Below are 6829 nucleotides of genomic sequence, written 5' to 3' on the forward strand. Positions count from 1 at the left end.
ATAATCATGACTTAGGGCAAGTTACTTATCGACTTTGTGCCTTAGATCCCCCATAGGTAAAATGGGAAAGTTTTAGGAGTATACCTCACCCAGGGCAGTTATGAGCATAAATGAGATATTTCACAGAAAGACCTCAGAACAATGACTGTCACATAGTAAATGCTCAGTAAATGCTGGTGATTATCATGATGTTGCAGGCTATGTAAATAATGTCCATTGCAGAGCCAAGCAGTGTACTATAACCTTTCTTTCCTGATACAACTTTCTGCTTCTTCTAGAGTTAATGATTTAATTTCTTTTTCATTGCTCATTTGTCTACATATCTATCTTATCTATCTAGATATCTACAGATCTCCACAGAGTTTTCAACAGAACCCATCACAATGCTGTGTTCTATTTGATTAAACAAATCAGATAATCTATCAATTCAATTTTATTCTCCCATGGAAATCTACCCACTAGAGACCTCTGTCCTCTAGATCGAGTCTGGTCTGGGTGTTCTTCTCAGGGTTTCCTGCGCCTGCCATTCCCTCTGCCACCATTCTGAGAATTCCTTTTACCCCTTTTTTAATTGTTGTTGTTAGGTCCCTATTTTCTGGATTTCATATTATCTTTTTTCTTGGATCGCTATCTTATTTTGCTGGAACACATCCTTCAGTAGCTTTCCAAGCAAGAATGCCTTTTTTAAGTAATCACATGTCTGAAAATGTCTTTATTCTACCTTTATACTTGATTAATACTTTGGTTGTATGTAGAATTATAGGTTAAAAATAATTTTCCAAAGAATGATGAAGAACACTGTGTCTTCTTTGGCATATTTCCAGTAAGTATTGTTAACTGGATAAAGTAATATGCAGAAAATAAAAATAGTATAATAGTGTGCTGTTCTTTGTGTGAGAAGGGTTGTAATTTGCCTGCATTTGCATAAAAATCCCTGGCAGAACACAATGGAAAGAGTATGGGGATGGAGGTGGGAGCAGATTGTCAAGTGTCACTCTTCATGCTCTTGATATTTGAACCATGTGACTATCACCTAGTCAATAAAATAAGCTAATAAATATTAAAAAAGTAAAATTAGAAATGAGGCGTAAGGCTCACACCTGTAATCCCAGCAACTCAGGAGGCTAAAGTGAAAGAATAGCTTGGGGCCATGAGTTTAAGTCCAACCTGGGCAACAAAGTAGAGCCCCTCCTCTAAATTTTTTTTTTTTTTTTTTAAATTTAGCTAGGCATGGTGGCGCATGCCTGTAGTCCCAGCTATTTGGGAGTCTGAGGCAGGAGCATCACTTAAGCTTAGGCATTTAAGACCAGCCTAGGCAACATAGTGAGACCCCAGCTCCACAAAAAAAAGAAAAGAAAAAGTAACTGGGTACAGTAGCTCATGCCTGTAATCCCAACACTTTGGGAGGCCAGCAAGTGGACTGCTTGAGCTCAGGGGTTTAAGATCAGTCTGGGCAACATGGTGAAAGCCTTTCTCTACTAAAAATACAAAAATTAGCCAAGCATGGTGGCCTGCCTCTATGGTCCCAGCTAGTTGGGAGGCTGAGGTGGGATCACTTGAACCCAGGGGACAGAGGTTGCAGTGAGCTGAGATCACACCCTGGCACTCCAGCTTGGGTTGACAGAGCAAGACTCAGTCTCAAATATATATGTATATATTTAAAAGAAAAACTTTGGAAACTTAGGATCTTCTGTTTATTCTCAGAATTCTGGGTTTTTCCTCCACTTATTGAGCATTCATTGGGTTCATTCAATGAATGAACAGTAACTTCTGTAAGACAGAACAGAGAAACAAGTTATTTTTCACTCTTTTTTTTTTTTTTTTTTTTTTTTTTTTTTTTTTTTGCCTTTTGGTAATACCTCATGGAAGATTCTTCAATGTTACCTTCCACTCCTTCCACTGTTTGCCTGTTTTATATTTAATTTCTAAGATTTGATTGTTCTTTATTTCTCCTTTATAGCATCCTTTCTCAATTCACTAATGTAGTGCCTCTTCTTACTATTCTAAGGATATGAAGCAAATTCACTTAATTTGAGGGTTTCCCGAAATTTTTTTTTGTCCCTGCATCTTGGTCTGTTTCTTCCTGTTTCTTTTTCTCTTTTGTGTGTTTTGGCCTCTGTCTTTCATCTCGGATTCTCTCCCGGCTATGTGGTGATCCTTGGCTACCTTTGCATATTTTAGAGGGAGGCACTAAACATCGTTGACTACAATTTGAGCAAAGGCCAGGAAAGAAGATGTCACGAAGTGCGAACGGGAAGCCACACAAGCTGAAGTGTTGGTACCGGACAGTGGTCCCTCAGGCAGGGCCACAGAGCTCTGATTTGAACCCAGTGCCCTGCCTTCAAGGCCAGTGCCTTGACCACCATGTCAGTGTTGGAAGGATTAATATTTGCTTAATATTAACAAGCCAGACTTCTCTAATTTCGTGCCTAAGATGGAGTTTTATTTTTGATTAAGGGACTAGTAGGGCTGGGAAAGAAAGTTGAAAATTAATCTGAGACATACACCAGGGAAGAACAGCTAACCTCTAGTATCTACACAGCCCAAACAAGGGAACCCGTCATTATGGTATTCTTTTACTGAGAGTGAAAGAAAATGTCAAATTAAGTGAGCAAATAAATACAGTAAAAAAAAAAATGAGATTTTCATAGCTTCAGGCATCAAAAATTGGGCTGGGCACAGTGGCTTACACCCAGCACTTTGGAAATCTGAGGCGGGTGGATCACCTCAGGTCAGGAGTTCAAGACCAGCCTGACCAATATGGTGAAACCTTGTCTCTACTAAAAATACAAAAATTAGCCAGGTGTGGTGGTGTGCACCTGTAGTCTCAGCTACTTGGGAGGCTGAGGCAGGAGAATTGCTTGAACCCGGGAGGCAGAGGTTGCAGTGAGCCAAGATTGTGCCAGTGCACTCCAGCCTGGGAAACAGAGCGAGACTCTGTCTCAAAAAAAAAAAAAAAAAAAGGGCTTAGGGGGGAGGGAATAATTCATTTATTTACTTGGAAAATTCTCTAAGATCTGAGATATACTTTCCATAAAACAAATAAAACACCTGGAGAGTTTAGGTAGGCAGAATGTGATATGGCCTTGGCTGCGGGTAAACCCTTGGATCAGCAAGTCTGTGAGAGCCAGATCTGTCAGTGCCAACACTGGCATATTAAATTGCAAACTCTCCACCCACTCTTGGCTTGAGGAGCAAATACAAAATCACAGAGTGGTCATGATCACATTTAAACATAAAGAAACCGGGAGATCTAAGTTTGTTCGTGTATTTTTAACCTGCATCATGTAGGTTTGTCAATTTTGCCATCATTGTCCTTGATTTCTTTCATTTTTATTTTTCGCTTTCTTTGATGACATTCCTTTGGCATCTGGGAAGATGTGAGGGTTTCTATGTTGACCGAACAGCTAGCATGGCTCTACCCTGGATTCCCTAAGACAGCAGCTCCTACCCTTTTTGGCACCAGGGACCAGTTTTGTGGAAGACAATTTTTCCACAGACCAGGGTATGGGCAGTGGTTTGGGGAGACTCAAGCATGTTGCGTTTATTGTGCACTTTGTTTCTGTTATTATTACACTGTAACAGATAATGAAATAATCCTACAACTCACCATAATGTAGAGTCAGTGGGAACCTGCAGCTTTTTTCCCTGCAACTACACGGTCCCAACTGGGGGTGATGGGACACAGTGACAGATCGTGAGGCATAAGAGCATGCAGCCTAGATCCCTCACATGCACAGTTCACAGTAGGGTTGATGGGCCTATGAGAATCTAATGCTGCCAGTCTTCTGACAAGAGTGGAGCTCAGGAGGGAATGTGAGTGATGGGGAGTGGCTGTAAGTACAGATGAAGCTTTCCTCACTCGCCCTCCTGCTGTGCAGCCCAGTTCCTAATAGGCCACGGACTGGTGCCAGTCTGTGCCCTGGGGGTTGGGGAACCCTGGCCTAAGATATTGTTTTAAATTACCCCCAGCATATTTTCAAATCACCCAAAGCTGTGCTGCCTACAGGACTCTGCTCTGTATCTGTGCAGTGTACAGTGGTAGCCACCAGCCCTATGGAGTTACTGAGCACTTGAAATGTGGTTAGTGCAGTTGAGGACCTGCATGTCAAACTAACTTCACTGCAATCATTGAAATGTAAATAGCCACACAAGTCTCAGGGCTCTGTGTTGGCCAGTGCAGCTCCAGAGCAAGGATCTATCCTTTGTGGAAATACGTTGTAGTAGAGGTATGTTCTGTAATGCGGGATATTTATTGACAACTTACACGTGGGGCTGCATGTCACTCATAGGGCAGGAATGAATGGTGGTGCAGGTGGACTGGACTGATGGATGGAATGATCGATTGCAGGTTGGCACCTTTGTGGGGCTATGGCCTCAGGGACCCGTGGGTCATCCTTTTTAAGTTGTGTGACCATAGGCAACTCAATGCAGCCCAGTCTTCTTTCCTTTATCTGTGCAAGAGGAATGCTGTCACGTGGGGCAGTCATGGTAATGAGCTAGAGCCCACACACTGTGGGGCGTGCTGCCTGACACCTGCTAGATGCCAACTAAATGGTGTGTTGTCTGCTCCCTTCAGGTGCCTCTAGTTACTCTAGAAGGAGGCAGTGGTGCTTCTTGACTAGTTGGGATGTGTCCCAGGGCTGAGATGGGGCTTGGGTGGAGCACGTGGGAAAAACACAGGAAAGACGATCTCCCATGCCTGTGAGGGACACAGACGGCCCTCGGGACTGATTAAATGAACTCGGAATAAAAGCATAAATGGCTGTCGCTGTAAATATGTGCATCTTTAGTGTCAGCATCCTGGGGGACTTCTCGTAAGTTTAAAGCATGTTACCGTTCTTGGCATTGAGATGGCTAGTAATCACTTTTGCTTCTTGGTGTTGAATTCAAGAATCAGCAGTAAGATGCCATCAGATTTTTCAAGGCGCTTCACCATCACGCAGCCTAGCCTTGGTGCCCAGGTCTTTGGTTGGCTTCCCGGAAATAATGGGCCACCTCACCCCAGCCTTGTTTTGCGCTGTTTATCTTTGGGCTTATCTGACCTCTTAGAAGCTACTAAATTACCCGCTATTTTTAACCCATGCCTAGAGCCAGCTCCAGAGGAATTGCCACAAGAGTTGAGACGAGGTGATGGCTACATGGTCTTCCACCTCTTCATTTCAGTATCTGAAGTGTTTTCTTTCTTTTGTCCTGTGTTAGGGTTTCTCAGCCTGGGCACTACTAACGTTTAGGGCCAAGTAATTCTCTGTCCCAGGGGAGGACTTGAGCATTATAGGATGTTGAACAGCATGTCTCACTTCTGCCCAGTAGACTCCAGTAGCTCCGCACTCCCCAGCTGTGACCACAATCATCTTCCATTTGACATTGTCAAATGGCAGATGGGGAAAAAGATACCCAATTGAGGACCTCTGTTTCATGTTTTCCCTGCCACACTGCTGGGTGTGTACCTTGAGCTCTGAAACACTCCCTCAGCTAGAGAACCCTAGGTGTGCCAGTGGATACCACTGTTTGCCCTCCTCAAAGAGCCCTAGCTGACCACACCACATTCCTGGTGTTTCCTCCATTTAAACCTCCTAGAAATTAGTATGGAGGGGCCCACGTACCCTGGAAGCTGAGATGGAGCCACGTTAGGACTCAGCTGCAGGCTCAGGGAATGGAGACATCACTGCCAATGTGATTACACTTTGCTGTGCTCCGGAAGTACGCTCGCACTGATGGCGGCGCGGGGGACCGTCTCTAACAAGATACCACAGGCTGGAGGCTTTATCATGGGAGTTTATCTCCCCCCATGCTGGAGGCAGGAAGTCCAAGATCTAGGTGCCGGCACATTCAGTGCACACCTTTCGTCTGCATCTTCAGATCACTCAAAATCCAGCTGTGGCTGTTGGAGAAAGGACAGGGAAGACCCCCATCTTCAATCTCACCTGTCGGGGTGGGACTGGAGACCCATTCATCCTTCACCCCCCCAGGACCACCCCCAAGATGAGAAGGCGGACTGGGTGTTGGACAACCAAAAGATCAGTGACTGCCACGTTTCCACAGGATTAAAACTGTCCCCATAGCTCCTGCAAAAGCACATTGCTGAACTTCTTAAAATAGATGGCCAGATCATTGTCTTGTGCAGAACCCCTGCTACGTCAGCCCTGGGTCTCTGCAGCTCTCTGCATGACACTCTCCTCACCACCTCTGAATTGATCTCCAGACAGTACTGTGCAGCCCCTGCCCCTCCACTCCTGTTCCCAGTGAGAGAACCCTGAGAACCTGCAGTGTCTATCCAAAGACTCCCCCTTCCAACCCTAGGGCTCTCTTTTCCCTTGGCCCAAAGGCGTGCATCTCAACCTGCTGGGATGGGACAGGAAGGGACCATTAGCCATGCGAATGTTCCAGCATATTCATCTCTGTGGTGTCTACCTCTTGCTTCTGTTTTTACGTACAATTTGCAAAGGAAGATACACACACACATGGTCCCTCTCATTAATTGAAAATTCGGACTTAATATTCCTTTTGGTTTAATAAATAATATTATTTTAAAAAATAGTATTCAGCCCTTTGGGAAGCTGAGGCAGGAGGATCGCTTGAGCCTAGGAGTTTGAGAATGGCCTGGGCAACATAGCAAGAACCTGTCTCTATTAAAAATAAGTAAACAACTGGATGTGGTGGAATGTTGCCTGTAGTACTACTAGCTACTCAGAAGACTGCGGCGGGGGGATCACATGAGCCCAGGAGGGTGAAGCTGCAGTGAGCCATGATTGCACGACTGCACTACAGCCTGAAAAAAAAAAAAAAAAAATAAAAAAAAAAAAAAAAAAAAAAAAAAAAAAAAAGA

The 6829-nt window shown here is 44.3% G+C and overlaps 1 protein-coding gene and 1 long non-coding RNA gene across 37 annotated transcripts in view; both read left to right on the forward strand.

Moving 5' to 3' along the window:
* The window catches only part of LRRFIP1 (LRR binding FLII interacting protein 1), a 159746-nt gene that overhangs the window by 7380 nt on the left and 145537 nt on the right, over positions 1 to 6829 (forward strand). The window lies entirely within an intron of this gene.
* Positions 4159 to 6829, forward strand: part of LOC108310678 — a 4933-nt gene continuing 2262 nt past the window's right edge. The window contains exon 1 of the long non-coding RNA XR_001827861.2: positions 4159 to 4229. This is a non-coding gene — a long non-coding RNA (uncharacterized LOC108310678). The remainder of the gene's footprint in view (positions 4230 to 6829) is intronic.

Source organism: Cebus imitator, unplaced genomic scaffold (assembly GCF_001604975.1).
Source record: "Cebus imitator isolate Cc_AM_T3 unplaced genomic scaffold, Cebus_imitator-1.0 Scaffold106, whole genome shotgun sequence".
NCBI lineage: Eukaryota > Metazoa > Chordata > Mammalia > Primates > Cebidae > Cebus > Cebus imitator.